Source organism: Scyliorhinus canicula, chromosome 9, assembly GCF_902713615.1.
Source record: "Scyliorhinus canicula chromosome 9, sScyCan1.1, whole genome shotgun sequence".
Classification (NCBI taxonomy): Eukaryota; Metazoa; Chordata; class Chondrichthyes; order Carcharhiniformes; family Scyliorhinidae; genus Scyliorhinus; species Scyliorhinus canicula.
Genome location: NC_052154.1, coordinates 20,275,904 through 20,293,936, shown reverse-complemented (window position 1 = coordinate 20,293,936; position 18,033 = coordinate 20,275,904).

Sequence of the window (18,033 nt, the reverse complement as noted above, 5' to 3'; positions counted from 1 at the left end):
GTGCGGAAAGTATCCAACACCGCCATAGTTTCCTGACAGTTGTGCCGCTGGCCGGGGCTCCTGACAGGGCCAAGGGGAGTAGGGGGGTGGTGGGCTGTGGGGTCAGGATGGCTGTTTCGGAACTCCATTGCTGCAGTCGGCAAGGCAGCCATGCAGCTGCGCACACCGCTAACTGCCCACTGTGAACTTAGTGTGGTGATTGTAGATCTGAGTAGATGCAATACAACTGAGCAAGCACTAGAGGGAGCACGGGAGAGCTATATATACACAGGGACAGAAAGTGACGACACACTTCACGGAAGGCAGAACTTGTAGCAGGACACAGACAGGCAGCATTTGAGGTAGCCGTAAGTTAAGCTCTGAAGAGAGAACAAATTCACAATAAAGCATCTTCTCCACCTTTGAGACTACGAGCTTTATTAAGACACGAGGAACAACACACTTAGTACCACAGTTCATATAGGTGTTCCCCCCAGGGCACCCCTGGGTGACCTCTGGCCCCAGCCGACCCATCAAAGGGATGGGCAGGCTCCAGTACAACCAATGCCAACTTGTCAGCTTCCCGAGTGTGAGTCACGGACCCGGTGAATGCTGCATATTGAAATGAGGCCTAAAGAAGCAGTCTTCCTGGTCAATAGACACGAGACTCGCTTGTTTTTTGTTTTCATATGGGACCACTCCACATGCGGTGACGGGGATAGCTCCCGCGGAACTCCTAATGGGCCGGAGACTTCACACCCACCTTAGCATGGTTTTCCCGGACATTGGCGCAAAAGTACGCCACACTCAAGAACGGCAAGGACATGGCCTTTCTCGGCATCGGCCGATTCGGCAGTTTGCTCCCGTTGACCCAGTGTTCGTTCAAAATTTTGCTGGTGGTGCCCAGTGGGTCCCTGGCATTATCTTTCGCCGAACGGACCCTATCTCTTACCAGGTGCAAGCCCAGGGTTGTCTCTAGCACAAGCATGTAGACCACGTTCGGTCCAGAAGACCATCTCTTCCAAAGATTCCCCGCCCCCTCCCTTCTACAGAGACCAGACACAGTGGAGAGTATTCCTCACAATCTTCCTCTGGTGCCGCACTCAAAGCCTGCGCAGGCCGTTGAAGAACCGCGTGGGGATAGAGACGCCGCGATGACGGAGGCAGCGGACTCCGACTCCGAGATGGAGACACAGGATGCCTCAGAGGGGGAGTTCTCGGACCCACGGGCCATGGATGTACAACCGTTATGCTATTCATCACGGAAGCGCCATTCTCCGTCTCGTTACACGCCGCCCAATCCAGCGCCTCGTGCAAATGGTGTCCGGCCTGCGGCAAAATGGGTCCGACACCCTCCTTCGCCAGGGTCTTCGGTGGATTCCTCGGACTTTGGGGGGGTGTTGTGTTAGGCTGCTTCAGATAACACAGGCTGCTATTTGATGCAGTCTTAACTAAAGGATGCTCCAGACTCTGAAATGAGTTCAATGTGTTTATTGAACTATTAACACAGTTCTCAAATGAGTTCAACTCTCTGCTAATCTAACTGTAGTAACTCAGTCTAACTGTACCAACTTGCTCTGAGCTACATGCTGGGGTGTGATGCTGCTGATCAACCCTGTCTCACTCTGTCTCTCTGTGGAAAGAGGCAGGATGTGAGTGCCTCATCCCTTTTATAGTGTTTATGTCATGCCCCCTTGTGGTGATGCCATCTCTGAGTGTTCTGACTGCCCATTGGTTGTGTCCTATTCTGAGTGTTCATTGGTTGCATGTTTGCATATCCTGGCAGGGAGGAGAGATGTTGTAACCTGGCTGCTTACCATTGGCTGGGAAGTAATGGCAATCCCACAATCCTTAGAGAGTATGAGCTTCACCAATGGGGGGGGGGGGGGGGGGGGGGGGGGAATAATTTGCAGATTCCCTGCATGAATAGAGCTGGCCAGTTTGGAACCAGTTAGAGGAGTGAGCAGCAAGGGAGTTACTCCTGCTGATATATATATGTATATATTATATACACACATGTCACTGTAAATAAATGTTATTTCTTTCTATCTTACAACTCGTGCTGGATTCTTCATGGTCCTCACAAAAGATTGCCACCCCAGTGCTTGGTGGGGGAGGAGGGCGAGGGACCCTCAGCTGGGGGTGGGGGACCCTTGGCTGGGGGCGGGCGACACTCTGCAAGTATGGGCCGCCATGGGAGAGTGGGGACAAGGTACTGAGAGGTGGGCAGCTGCACACGGCACCAACATGCCAACCCCTGGATCGTGTGCACCCGTTCCGTGGGGCAACCCTTGTCCCTGTTGTCTGCCCCAACGACTACCCATAACCCCCACTGATTGTTGAGGCCTTTGGCAGCACGGCTGAAGGCTACTGCCAATCGGAAATGGCAATTGTGGTAAGTGAGTGCCAAGTAGATTCCCGTGGGTTGGTGGGCCATGTAGCATGTGGGATTCATTGCCTAGCATCCCAATCACACCCTAATGTCTGGACACTGTGCTTGAACAATGCAGGAGGCAACACTACACATGCAACGTCCAAGCACCCAGGGAATGGGTCACAGTTCTGGGGACATGTCCATGGCCGGAAGGTGGGTGAGCGCCACGGGAAGGTGGGAGGGAGGGTGCCTGGAGAGATGGGCAAAGGGTCCAGAGGTCAGCCGGCATTGCAGAAGGAAGCGACGGAGATATCATAATGATTGTGCAAAAAAGGTGTTTACTATGGTGTACAATACCCCACTCACAATGGTGCCACCCCCCCCATCCCTCAACCCCCATCCTACCCCCTACCTACCCCCTCCACCACCTCCCCCCTCCCCCGGTGCCCTCAGTGATCTTCAACGTGCTTGGCCCTCCTAGATCTACCACTGAGTCTAGGAGTTTCCCCAGGATTCATACCTGAGGTGGCGGCTGCCAGCTGCCTACATCATCGGTCTCCTCAATGCCATTGTTGTGAGCTGGTTGGGGTTGGCTGGGGGCAAGTGCAGCTTAAGTGCTGCTTGATCTTGTTAGCGGGGAGCTGGCGAGCACAGTCCCAGCGAATCTGCTGGCGAGCCTTCACTGATGACGAGAAGCCCGTGAGGCTGTTAAGTGGACCAATTAATGTTGAATTATGTTTCCGGCCTCTCTGGACAAGCGGCGGGATGTTTGCGGCAATTCCCGCTCACTTAGAAATATTTCTGGAGAACTGTGCCCAGGGTCTCAGGAACATTGAATCCCGCCTAAGGTGACAACCTGATGAAGCTACAACCCAGGGCTAATTGCATGGCAAACAGCAGAAGAATCAAGTGACAAAGTTAAGCAATTCCACAGCAAACGGATGAGATATCAGCTCAGCAGTCCTGCCACATCTAGCTGTGAATGGTGGTGGACAATTGAACAACTCGCTTAAGGAAGAGGCTCCACAAATATCCCCATCTTCAATGATGGAGGAGCCCAGCACATCAGGGCAAAAGATAAGGCTGAAGCTTCAACCAGCTGTGCCGAGTGGGTGATCCATCTCAGTCTCCTCCGGAGGTCCCCAGTGTCACAGATGTCAGTCTTCAGCCAATCGATTCACTCCATGTGATAGCAAGAAACAGCTGAAGGCACTGAATACTGCATAGGCTATGGGCCCTGATTATATTCCGCCAATAGTACTGAAGACTTGTGCTCCAGATTTTGCCACATCCCGGCTAGGCTGTTCCAGTACAGCTACAACACTGGCATCTACTCAGCAATGTGGAAAATTGCCTTAAAAGATTTTCTTAATACAAAAAGTCGAACAAATTCAACTGAATACCACCCCATCAGTCCACACTCGATCATCAGTAAAGTGATGAAAGGGGTCATCAATGGTGCTATCAAGCAGTACTTGCTTAGTGATAACCTGCTCACGGAAGCTCAGTTCCTGGCCTCATTACAGCCTTTGTTCAAATATAGACAAAAGAAGGGAACACCAGAGGTGAGCTGAGAGTGACGTCCTTTGACATCAAGGCAGCTTTTACGGAGTATGGCATTAAGGAGCCTTAGCTAAACCGGAGTCAAGGGGAATCAGGGGGAAACCTGATGTTGCTGTATCTGGCACAGAGGAAGATGGTTGTGGTTATTGGAGGTCAATCATCTTACTTCCAAGACATCACGGCAGGAGTTCCTCTGGGTAATGTCTTGGGACCAAAAATGGGCGGCACGGTGGCACAGTGGTTAGCACTGCTGCCTCACAGTTGCAGGGACCCAGATTCAATTCCGACCTCGGGTGACTGTGTGGATTTTGCACTTTCTTCCTGTGCCTGCGTGGGTTTCCTTCAGGTGCTCTGGTTTCCTCCCACAGTCCAAGGATGTGCAGGTTATGTGGATTGGCCATGCTAAATTGTCCCTTAGTGTTCAGGGATGTGCAGGTTAAAGTGGGTTAGGGATAGGGTGGGAGTTTGGTTAAGGTGCTCTTTCAGAGGGTCGGCGCAAACACGATGGGCTGATTGGCCTCCTTCTGCACTGTAGGGATTCTATGATCTTCAGCTGCTTCATCAATGGCCTTCCTTCCATCATAAGGTCACAAGTGAGATGGTCAATGCACAATATTCAGCAACATTCACGATTCCTCAAATACTGAAGCAGTCCATGTCCAAATGCAGCAAGACCTGAACAATATCCAGGTGTGGGCTGACAAGTGACAAGTTACATTCATCCACACTAGGGCCAAACAATGACCATCTGCAACAAGAGTGAATCTTACCCTCACCCTTGACATTAAATGATATCACCTCAAATGGAAGACATTTGTGGTGATTGAAGGTCAATCATCAAAACTCCAGGATATCACTTCTCAATCCTAGGCCCAACCATCTCCAGCTGCTTCATTTTCATCATAAAATCAGAAGTGGCAATGTTCGCTGATGGCTGCAGAAGGTTCAGTACCACTCAGGACTGTTCAGATACTGAAGCAGTCCGTGCCCCTGATCCCCTGATCAATTCCCGTACCAGCCTCCCCGGACAGGCGCCGGAATGTGGCGACTAGGGGCTTTTCACAGTTACTTCATTGAAGCCTACTCGTGACAATAAGCGATTTTCATTTCATTTCATTTCATTCATTCATCTAAAATGCCTCAATTAGTTCAGTCCTTAATCTTCTATACTCTAGAGAATATAAATCTCATCCACACAACCGGTCCTCGTAATTTGATTATGTCAGTCTTGATGCCATTGTTGTGATTTTGTGCTGCACTTTTTCCCATTGAATTATATCCTTTTCAAAGTGTGATGCCAGAACTAAATACCTTTAATGGGATCTAACCTGAGCTCAATATAAGTTTATGTCCACACTTTCATATTCCCTATTCTTTGAGATAATGTCCAGCTTTCCATTAATGAAAATGAAAAAATGAAAATCGCTATTGTCACGAGTAGACTTCAACAAAGTTACTGTGAAAAGCCCCTAGTCGTCACATTCCGCCGCCTGTCCGGGGAGGCTGGTACGGGAATCGAACCGTGCCTCCGGCCTGCTTTAAAAGCCAGCGATTTAGCCGAGTGAGCTAAACCAGCCCCTGAAATGAAATGGAATAAAATGAAAATCGCTTATTGTCACGAGTGGGCTTCAAATGAAGTTACTGTGAAAAGCCCCTAGTCGCCACATTCCGGCGCCTGTTCGGGGAGGCTGTTACGGGAATCGGACCGTGCTGCTGGTCTGCTTGGTCTGCTTTCAAAGCCAGCAATTTAGCCCTGTGCTAAACAGTGATTGTATTGTTGAAATATAGCTACTGTCTGATGAATGATAACTTGACTGGTAAACAAAACTGCATTCAATGCAGTTTACAAATAACCTACTTCATATTGCTTCAACCGTAAGGACAGCGTTTGTCTTTAGTATGTGCTCAGTGAGAGGTCTTTGTCAAACTGATCTTGGGATGGCAGCTTCCAGAGATAGAGGGCGAGATTCTCCATAGCCTGACGCCGAAATCGTGATCGGTGATTGGGCGGAGAATGGATTTCCATGTCAAAATCAGGGCCGCGCCAGTTTGACACCGGTCCGCCATGCTCTGCCCCTTCCAAACTGCTGTCATTGTGATGCACGCCGTTTCAATGGCGTTGGCACGTCATCAGCCGGTCCACCCGTGATGCTCCACCATCGATGGTTCCGAGTTCCCGATGGCGCGGGGTAGACGAGCCATGCAAGATTCCGGAGACTTTGGTCGAACCAGAAGATCCCACCAGTGGCCAAGGGTGAGCCATCTCCACTGTGGCAGGGCTGGAAAATTCCAGCCATTGCCTTTAAGCCATGCAGGTCTCTGAATGGAGACAAATTGTGTGCTCTGTGGGACGTGCGTTGTTCCTTTGCAGATTCATGACAATTCTGGAGTCAGTATAACTGGAAAGATTCCACCTCCCCACACGATCAATTGCGGTGAAGGAACAGCTTCACTCATTGTTCAGATATGCCTGCGATTGCCCCAATACCCTCGGTGATTCACTTCCATTACAAATAATCAAGGTGGCAATTTCTTTACCCATGTGCCAAGTTTCCATGTGCGCTACTCCTTTTGAGAGGGTTGAAAGTTTGCACCCTGACTGACTCTCCATTGCTCAGGTCTGGTAATGGTTTGGCAGTCTTGTCAAACTGAAATTTGATTTTCTGCCATTTCACCTTGACCTCATGCCTGTTACTACTTCTGGTTTCAGTAGTTGTTTTGCTATTGGAAGAGTAGTTTACATGTGCTGTGACATCAGTCTCTGGACAGGTTGACACTCAATCCCTTCAGTCAGTGTGTTTATCTACTCAAGGATTGCCTTGTGCAAATCAGTGCCAGATTTGCTCGATTTCTTGGCATGTTCTTTGGAAATATTCCTGCTCCTAAACCTTTCCATTCGACTGGGGATAGTGTGGGAATGATGTGTAATGTTCACTTTCCCAATCCTTTGTGAATCGGCTGAATTCTCCACTAGTGAACTGAGGGCCAATGTCTGGAAAGATAGTATCAACTGCAACGGGCTTTCAGACATTCTACTTTTTATTTCTCTCAGCATCACTGAAGTCAGAACAGTAGTCGACAGTGACGAGATAATCAATTCCTCCCAGCTTCATCCATGGTCTGTCTGGGATGTTATGCATCATCAACAGCTCTCTAGATTGTTTAGCTCGATACGCGTTGCATGCACCACACTGGCCAATGTGGTCTTTCATTTCATTGCTCATGTTGAGCACATCTCTTGCCTTTCTCAGAGTCGATTCAATTCCTGGATGACTTGTGTGGATATGCTTCAGCACCTCGCCCCTCATTTCCTGAGGGCTGATGACTCTGTTACCTTTGTACGAGATGCCATCTTGGGGTGTGATATTGGTTTGAGCAATAAATTCTTGTGACCACAGGTGTGCCCTTGATGCTCTCTAGCCATCCTTTTGTCATTTCTTTTTGTAACGCTTGTAGAGTTGCATCTTGGTGGGTAATTCGCTTGATTGGAGAAAGTGCTTGTCTGTCAGATTCAATGTCTCTGCTGCGTTGGTGGCTTCCAGATCATGTGTAGCTGCTGCTGCATGTTGAATCTGGAAGATTTCACACTCTGTTGTAGCATCCTCAACTTTCTTCATGGGGAGCGCTGCTCTCGACAGCATGTCTGCAAAGTACATCTGCTCCCCCTGCTTGTATCTCACGTCCAGGTAATATATTTGTAAACCAAGAAACATCCCTTGCAATCACTTTGAGCAGTTAGCAGTGGTTTCTGAAAAATGCTTTGAAGGCCTTGTGATCAGATTCCATTGTTACCATAAATAAAAGTAAATTATTGCGGATGCTGGAATCTGAAACCAAAAAGACAATGCTGGAAAATCTCAGCAGGTCTGGCAGCATCTGTAGGGAGAGAAAAGAGCTAACGTTTCGAGTCCAGATGATCCTTTGCCAAAGCTTCGACCAAGGGTCATCTGGACTCGAAACGTTAGCTCTTTTCTCCCTACAGATGCTGCCAGACCTGATGAGATTTTCCAGCATTTTCTTTTCGTTTCCATTGTTACCATGTCTCTTCCAAGTAGGTATTAATGAAAATGCACACAGGCAAAAACAATAGCCAGGCACTCTTTCTCAATATGAGTGTTCTGACAGAATGTTTCAATTATAAGGACACCAGTCTCCTTCAGTGTGTGCTCAGTGAATCATAGAATCCCTACAGCACAGAAGGAGGCCATTCGGCCCATCGAGTCTGCACCGGTCCATGCTCCGATAGAGGTCTCTATTGAACTTATCTTGAGATGTCTGCCTCCAGAGGCAGAGAGTCGCACGGCTGAGTCACATGACTATGGCAAGCCAGATAGCCAGTACAGGATTGCATTTCCAAAACCCAAAGACGTACAATGTGAACTGACCATTGACCTACTGGCATGCTGAGGCACTGCAGATCCAGGCCAAGATAAGTTATTCTGACATACTCCATTTATAGCCAATCCCACCGCCCCATTTGATCAGGAATACCTATCTTCACTAAATCACCAGCTAACAACCTTATTGTGCAAGAAGGTATGACTTGTAATCAGATAGAGAACTCAGTGAGATTGACATTGCAGAGCAGAGTCCAAGGTTAAGATTTTCTTGGGGTTATAATATTTACAAGACACTAGTCATGTATTTATGTTGGTGATTTTCACTCAGGGTCAAATATTCAGCTACCTCTGGGCAAAACAATGGGATATTTGAGCTGTTCTTAAATGATCACGTTAACAACAGGTTCAATATATTCAATGTACTAATTCAATGCACTGTAAAAATAGCATTGTGTTTTCCCTGGTTTGGGTCATGTTATGTTATGTCTGGGGGAGGGAGGGGTTGGCAGGTCGTAGCAATTGGTTCAGCTGACTAGCCCACTGTGCATCAGCTTAATGCCAAAAGCACAAGGTTTGACCCTATTTGACCCCTATTCTGGAGGATCTGGATTTGGGGCCGAAGAAAAGCAAAATACTGCAGATGCTGGAAATCTGAATTAAAAACAGAAAATGCGAGATAACCTCAGAAGACCTGACAGCATCTGTGGAGTGAGAAACAGAGTTAATATTTCGAGTACGTATGACCCTCCTACAGAACTGAAGATAGGTAGAAATGAGACGAATTATATAGTTGGAGAGGAAGGTGGAGGAGATGGGGCAAAATAGAAGGACAGGCAATGGTCAGAGCAAAGAAGCGATTGACAAAGATGTCATTGACATAAGAGAAAGGGTTGTTAATGGTGCCATTAAGGACTGAAGAAGTGCAAATAGTGGCTAATAATATAACATAACAGAATGTTAGGGCAGCACGGTAGCACAGTGGTTAGCATAGTTGCTTCACAGCTCCAGGGTCCCAGGTTCGATTCCCGACTTGGGTCACTGTCTGTGCGGAGTCTGTGTGTTCTCCGTATCTGCGTGGGTTTCGTCCAGGTGCTCCGGTTTCTTCCCACAGTCCAAAAGATGTGCAGGTTAAGTGGATTGGCCATTCTAAATTGCCCTCAGTGTCCAAAAAGGATAGGTGGGGTTACTGAGTTAAGAGGATAAAGGGGATAATGTGGAGGTGTGGGGCTTAAGTAGGGCGCTCTCTCCAAGGGCCAGTGTAGACTCGATGGGCCGAATGGCCTCCTTCTGCACTGCAAGTTCCATGATTCTTTGATAATGTGTTAATCGGAGAGAAAATGTCAATGTTCAGTGGATGCAATACTGAATAACAAGGAATAGATGGCCATGTGTGGGAGGGGTGCGATTGTGTTGGGACAAGCTATGGGAACCGAAAAACACAAAATAAAAGGGTGTGAGGTCAAAGTGGAGGGGAAAGTTCACAGATAAAGTTATTAAACTCAATGTTGAGTCCAGAAAGCTGTAACATGCCTAATTGGAAGATGAGATGCTGCTCTTCCTGCGTTGGGCTTCACTAGAGCACTGCAGCAGGTCAAGGACGGACATGCAAGGTGCTGAGTTGAAAAGGCAAGTGTCCAGAAGGTTGGGGTCATGCTTGAGGACAGAGCAGAGGTATTCTGCAAATCAATCATTCAGCCTGTGTTTAGTCTCCCCAAAGTAGTGGAGACCGCATTGGGAGCAGCGAATACTGTGGAGCAAATTAGAGGAGGTGCGAGTGAAATGTTGCTTCACCTGTAAGGACTGCTTGGGCCCTTGGACAGTGAGGAGCGAGGAGGTAAATGGGCGGGTATTGCACATCTGTGATTGCACTGGAAGGTGTCGTGGGAAGGGGATGAAGGGTTGGGGATATTGGAGGAGGGAGTGGATCAGGGTGTCACAGAGGAAGTGGTCCCTGCAGCGGAAGCATCCTTCCCAGCCAGCCCTGTAAGAATTTTAAATGTTTCAATGAGATTGTCTCTCATTCTTCTAAACTCTAGAGAATGCAGACCCAGGGCGCGATTCTCCGCTGCCCACGACGGGTCGGAGAATAGCGGGAGGGCCTTCCCGACATTTTTCCCGCCCACCCACTATTCTCCCCCCCCCCCCCCCCCCCCCCCCATGGCCGCACCACGACACGAATCGCTGCTCGCCGTTTTTTACGGCGAACAGCGATTCTCCCCAGGCCGATGGGCCGAGTTCCCAGGCCTTTACGGCCGTTTTCATGAACGAATCACACCTGCTCTCACCGTTCGTGAAAACGGCCGCAAAGTGCCGTCCCGGACAACCATGGCACCGATTGGCACAGCCGCGCCACGGCCGTGCCAAGGGTGGCATGGGCCTGCGATCAGTGGGCACCGATCGCGGGCAGCGGGTCCGATACCCGCGCACTATTTGTTCCTCCGCCGCCCCGCAGGATCAGTCCGCGGGGCGGCTGAGTGGCATGACGGCCCGCGCATGCGCGGGTTTGACGCATCTGCGTGATGACGTCATCTGCGCATGCGCAGGTTGGAGCCGTCCAACCCGCGCATGCGCAGCTGACGTCATCGTGCACGTCAGCTGCCGTGACGCTTGGCGCGCGGACGTAGCGACGGTCGTTAAGCCCGCGATGCCGTGCTTCACGGGGCCGCGCTGCTAGCCCTGCCCGGGGGGGAGAATCGGGTCCCGGGAGGGGGCACGGAGGCTGCCGTGAAACACGGCCAGTTTCACGGCAGCCTTTACGACTCGCCGCATTTGCGGAGAATCGCGCCCCCAGTCTCCTCAATCTTTCCTCAGAGGACAATCCCGCCATCCTAGGAATCAGTGTGGTCAACGCTAGTAGCACTGTCTCTTATATCCTCAGGTAAGGAGAACAAACCAATGCAGAATATTCAAGGTGTGGTCTCACCAAGGCTCGATACAATTGCAACAAGGCATCTTCACTCCTGTAGTCTAATTGCAAAAAAAAGACCAACATACCATTTTCTGCCTTAACTGCATGCTAGCATTCTGTGAGTCACAAACAAGTCTATGCAATAAACCACCGCACTTTGTCGGAACTCAGTGAGTAATTGCCAAGGACCTGCCTTCAGGCAGAGAACTCAAGAAGAATGTTATTGATAGCAGTTTTTTAAGTACATTTCTCGGGATGGTGCACTGGACACATCTGGCTACAAACAGAGGCAGTCTATACATGAAAAGCAGAAACCTCGGCCAAAGGTCACATACCAGTCTAGTAAAGAGAACTGCAATCAAAACAGTGATTAGGGCTAACACAGCAGGCTTCACGTTGACCAGAATGGACTGAAGCAATTTGAAACAAATATTTTGTATATGCTAATTTCTGACACTGTGGTACAATTGTTGTGATGCTGTGTAAAAGTGAAGGATTATCCATTCACTCATCACCATGGACTAAATTCAAGTAGCAAGTGCCAAAAGCTGAAGCTGAAGATTCAAAGCTGTCAACTCTCTCCAATGGTTGATGTACATAGGAAGAAGGACATATCTTGGAATTTCCTCCTTACATGATTGTTTCATGTGGCACTATTGAGAATAAAGACTGTCTCTGTACTTATTCAATAATTATTTTCCAATGAGCCACTTCCCTGTGATTAGCTTATCACTACCAGGCCACACCATTCTTCTATCAACGTCTCTCCTCTGCCCTCACAGCCATGATTCTACTCATTTACATATAATGAAGACATTACGGGGAAGTTTTTACTTTTCTGTGGTTGAGCGTAAGAAAACCCCCGGTGTAGACCGAGTGGTCATTTGATGACACGGCTATTAAAAGGGTCACATGACAGGAACACGGGAGATATTTCCGATCGCGGGCAGGGTACATGAATGATATAGCTGCTCGGCTAGTAAATAAAGTATCGTTTGTGACAAGTCCTTGGTCCCTAGTCTTTGGGAAACTTCTGCATGGTTTCAGGAGTTGGCAGTATGGCACAAGGACTTTTCCGCATCGACCCGCTCATGTTTGACGAAAACATTGCGAACAGCTAGGCAAAGTTTGAAAAGGGCTGGCGTAATTGCTGCAGTGCCAGATTGTCTGACAAAATCAAAAAAGGTACAAGCTTACACCTTACTAGCAGGCCCCGAGGTCGTCGAGAAGTTTGAATCATTTGTTTTTCAAAAGAAGCAGGAGAAAAGGGGCCCTGAAATGATTCTAAACAAGTATGAAAACATTTGCCTTCCGGTGAAGAACATAATACTTGACAGGCTCATGTTTAATTCAACAAATCAAAGAGCAGATGAATCAATGCAATCCCATGCGTTAACCTTCAAATTCTTAGCGAAGAAATGTTCATTTGGCACCCTTACCAATGAGTTAGTCAGAGATAGACTAGTCTGTGGGGTTCACAGCGATCTTGTCCACAAGCTACGTCTGTGAGAGAAGGATTTAACATTGCAAACAGCATCTGCATGTTAAACATGACGAGTAACACAGTCATCACCAAGCTCAAGGGATACTTTGCCACATACGGCACCCCTCAGAGACTCATGACAAACAACGCTCGCGAATGTGTCTCCACTGAATTTCAAAACTTTACACACACATGGGACATTCGCATATCATGAGTAGCCCCCTGTACTCACAGTCCAATGAACTGCTGGAACGGGCAGCAGGCTCAGCTAAGAAGCTTCCAGAGCAATGTGCTTGAGATCACACAGATGTCTATGCTGCACTGTTCAACCTGCGAAATGTGCTAAGACAGGGCCTTCCCTCATCAGCATAATGACACTTTTCCAGGTGCACCAGGACCATGGGGAGAAATTCTCCCCTACCCGGCGGGGCGGGGGATCCCGGCGTAGCGGAGTGGCGTCAACCACTCAGGCATCGGGCCTCCCCAAAGTTGCGGAATGCTCCGCACCTTTAGGGGCTAGGCCCGCTCCGGAGTGGCTCCCGCTCCGCCGACTGGCGCCAACGGCCTTTGGCGCCACGCCGCCCGGCGTCGGGGCTGGCCGAAAGGCCTTCGCCGGTTGGCGCGAGTCGGCGCATGCACCGGAGCGTCAGCGACCGCTGATGTCACCACCAGCGCATGCGCGGTGGAGGGGGTCTCTTCTGCCTCCGCCATGGCGGAGGCTGTGGCTGCGGCGGAAGAAAAAGAGTGCCCCCACGGCACAGGCCCACCCGCCGATCGGTGGGCCCTGATCGCGGGACAGGCCACCGTGGGGGAACCCCCCCGGGGTCCGATCGCCCCGCGCCCCCCCCCCCCCAGGACCCCGGGGCCCGCTCATGCCACCTGCGCCTGCCGGCACCAGAGGTGGTTTAAACCACATTGGCGGGAGAGGCCTGACAGCGGCGGGACTTCGGCCCATCGCGGGCCGGAGAATCGCCGCGGGGGGCCCGCCAACCGGCGGGGCGTGATTCCCGCCCCCGCCAATTCCCGGGTGGTGGAGAATTCCGGCCACAGCAGGGGCGGGATTTACGCCGGCCCCGGGCAATTCCCCGACCCTGCGGGGGGTCGGAGAATTCCGTCCATGATTCCTACTGCCAAGGATCTGTGGCAGCCCAAACCTGAAACCGATTTGAGTGGTACCATCATGGAACACCGATTGAGAAGCAAATTGCACTATGATCGAAATGTCCACAAACATGACCCTTTAACACCTGGCCGAAGAGTCGGGATCCAGAACCCACAGGGCCATGGCAAGTTGGCGGTAGTACACAGCCATACCACGCAACCAAACAGTTCTGTCGTAGCCTTTGACGGTACCCATTACATATGAAACTGCTGTCATCTACTACAGGTAACGGAACCAGCACCAGCAAATGCCGCAGTACTCCAGCCATCCTGCATACAACACAGGTCCCCTACACTAGTGGACATGGAGGCTCATCAACAGCTACGTAGTGAGCCCTGCACCCACTGGGTACACTGACAGAACGCACCAGGTCGTCCACACTGAGGACACCAGCCTGAGAAAAACCACAGAATAGCAAACCAGCACAATCACATGATAGGCCATGTGACCAAACCAAACACAAAGTTCCAGGACAACATCGCCAACTAGTCTGCAACTGGTCTTCACCTCTCATCCTAACAGAGCAAAAGGGAGACATGTTGGGCTATGCACCAGCTGCAAGACACTAATAGGTGTTTCACCACATGCAAGTAGTTATGTGTTGTTAGCCTGTTCAATCTGTATGCCATAACATGGTTCATATACACTGCTTGTGCACACTGGTACATCTCACACTGTCCAAACTTAAACGGTGAAGGTGTAGACTGAGTGGTCACGCGATAATGATAATGGCTATTAAATGGCGTGGCTATTAAATGGGTCACGTGATGGGAGTGATCCCTGGAGCACCAGTAGAATACAAGAGCTACTGAGCTAGTAAATAAAGGATTGTTCGCTATAAGCTCTTGTTCACCAGTTATTGGAACCCACGCTTCAACTCCCGGGTGCACTGATGAGATATTTAACGGCAGGCACAAAGATTTCTCTGCCTATTTTTCCTTTCCTTTAAAAACATTGAAATTTATTTTCTAAAACCAAAATATTAGAAGATTAAATTATTCACCTTCTCTGCCTGCGTGGTCAGTATACCCAAGGTCTTGATCATTGATTACCTGCTCTTTATCACTTATATCTCATTCTTGAGATTGTCACCCGGAAGTGTGTACTGATTATATTGAGGACGCCCAGCTTAAACACGTACAAGCTTATGAAATAGCAAATGAAGTAGGCCTTCCGGTCCCTAGAGTTTGCTCCTCCATTTAATAAGATCGTAGTGATCTGTTTGTGTTTCGAGTTCCATGTTCCCATCCACCCCCGATAACAATTGATTCACTTGGCCAAGAGGAATCTACCCAGCTTCTCCTTTAAAATATTCAATGCCCTCTTCTTCCGCTTTCTGAGGCAGAATTCCAAAGTTAAACAACCCTCACAGAAAAACTTCTAACCCGTGTCCCATCTTTCCTGGTACATCATCGTGATATCACGATGACAAAAACTTGAACATTGAACATTAAAGACAAACTACAGTTATTGAAAAGCGACTGCTCAACTTCTGGGTAAATGCTGAAAACATCCGGTCCAATGTTTCAATGTTTGATGAACGTTCGTCAGCAATTCTTTACAGTTGTTCTGACTATTAATTATTAATTATTATTAATTAATAACCTTTATTGTCACAAGTAGGCTTACCTAAACACTGCAATGAAGTTACTGTGAAAATCCCCATGTCGCCACACTCCGGCGCCTGTTCGGGTACACTGAGGGACAATTCAGAATGTCCAATTCACCTAACAAGCACGTCTTTCGGGACTTGTGGGAGGAAACCGGAGCATCCGGAGGAAACCCACACAGTCACTGGGCGAACACACAGACAGTGACCCAAGTCGGGTGTCTAGGATGTCAGCTACCTGAAACGTTAAGTCTGTTTTTCTCTCTGCAAATGCTGCCAGGCCCGCTGCGTATTTCCAGCGTTTTCTGTTTTCATTTCAGAGGAGGAAGATCTGAACTAGGTACTTGAATGTAACCTTAAAGTGAGGCACAACATCCACAAGAAGCAGCTGTGGAGCAGCGGTACTGCTTTTCAGTATTTTCATCTGGGGGCTGAAGATGCTGTTGGTGGTTCATAATTGAGCCCTTGCCATATGGTGTCACGGAAGTTGGAATGTTTTATGATGATGGTATGGGAATGGATTCTCCGATTCTCCAGCCAACTGTTTCTTGGCGGTGTGCTATCTTCTCGCCACTTGTCAATGGAATTTCCCATTTAAGCCACCCCACGCCGATGGGGGACCCACAGGCGGGGGTGCGCTGCCAACGGGAAAGAGAATCCCAATGGTCGGAGAATTCCGGCCATAGTTATACAAAACACACGACACACAAGTCAAAATATTCACCAGAGATTTCTTTGAGTTCACCTCCCAGTTGAAAGGCAGAAATTTGGTGAAAGCTCATTTACTTGTTGAAGTTGTGGCAGCTCAGGAAATTCCCAGCAAACGTCAACTCCTACACATATCCAAAAGATAGCTGAGATTATTTTTAAACTTTTGAAATGGTTCTACGAGTAACCAATTGTTGACATTTTTGTTTGCAAACTGGAACTTTAAAATGAACAGCTTGGATTTAAAGAGTTTAAATTTGGAAAGTTCTAAAAGATGAAGCTGGAGAGGAATAGCCAGGGAAAGATAGGAACAGGTTTTTAATTACAAACCAAAACCAGATTCTTGCAGAAAGATTTAACTTGAACTCTGTCGTGTTAACAATCATTAGCCTCTCTAGGGTCTGGCTCCATACAAGAAAATATTCAATCGGTACACATTATTTTCTCACATCTATTCGAAGTCTAATCCCTTAAATGGCACTCTGGTGATAAAAGATGCATGTTAAACACATTTTAAGATTCTTACTACTATTTTGCTTTCTTCGCCAGACTCTCAAGGTAACATTGTTAATTAAACTTTATCTTCAAGTTGATGTGCATCATATCGTCACTGTAAAACTTGTAATAAGCTCTTGTGCAAAGGCAATAGTGCACATTGAAATTGAGCTTGTGATAAGATAGCCGGAACTTCTGTAGAGTGTGTTTATGCCCTGATACACTGTGAACTGATATGAATTGTTGAGGTCATGCCGGAGGAGCTTTTTAAAATTTATTGCACAAATGACAGACACTAGCATGTGCAGTTCAATATAAAATAAGGTCATGCTTGACATTCCTCTCTTTGGCATTATGTGCACCGTTTGCAGTTACAAATTGGGAGACTGAGGATGGGATTTAATCTCCTCATTTATATTCACTGGGCAAAGCTTAAACCAAACTCAAGACATTTACTTGGTGATGCACTATCAATTACGACGAGACGAGAGTAGAATGTAATCGAGGCTTTATTACACAGAGATGTGTGGCCTCCTACAGCAGCTGGTGAAATGGCTGCTGTACGGAGAGCACACACATTTATACTCCTGCTACTGGGCGGAGCCAGCAGGCAGGGATCTACCCCCGTACCTGTAGTACAGGGGCATTATTGTAACACCAGTATATACAATATAATACAACAGTGGTGACTACCACACTTGCATCACTGGTTTATTCAGTCTGTAACTCAGTGGGTCTAATGGGCAAATGGAAAAGTTATCAAACCCAGGCAATGGGCAGGACAACTGCAGCTGACTCCAATTTCGATGAGTAAAAAAAGTTAGACAATGGAGGAAAGAGATTGTGTTACTGGTATCCAGAGATAAGAGCTCAGAGGTAATACTAGACTCAACTGTTAACATATGAGGAGATGCATTTTCTGCTGTAAAATAGGGAGGTATCAAAGTTAAAATGAATCATAGAAGCATGGAATTTACAGTGCAGAAGGAGGCCATTCAGCCCATCGAGTCTGCACCGGCTCTTGGAAAGAGTACTTAAGCCCACGCCTCCACCCTATTCCCGTAACCCAACCTAACCTTTTGGATACTAATGAGCAATTTAGCATGGCGAATCCACCTAAGCTGCACATCTTTGGACTGAAGGAGGAAACCGGAGCACCCTGAGGAAACCCAGTTGTTTGACTTGCTGTTCCAGTTCTGGGGTCTTCCACTGGGCAGCACATGTGACTGTCAGATTTAGGAAACGGATTCACCGACCTTTGCAAACTGCTACTTTAGTCTGCCCAATATCCTGACAGTCGCAGAGCTGGCAAGATACTGCAAGATGCCCGTTCAGGTGTGAAATTCATTGGTGGAACAGTAAAGCGAACCAGCCTTCAATATAGACCAGGCATTTAACCAGAGGTCAGGTGG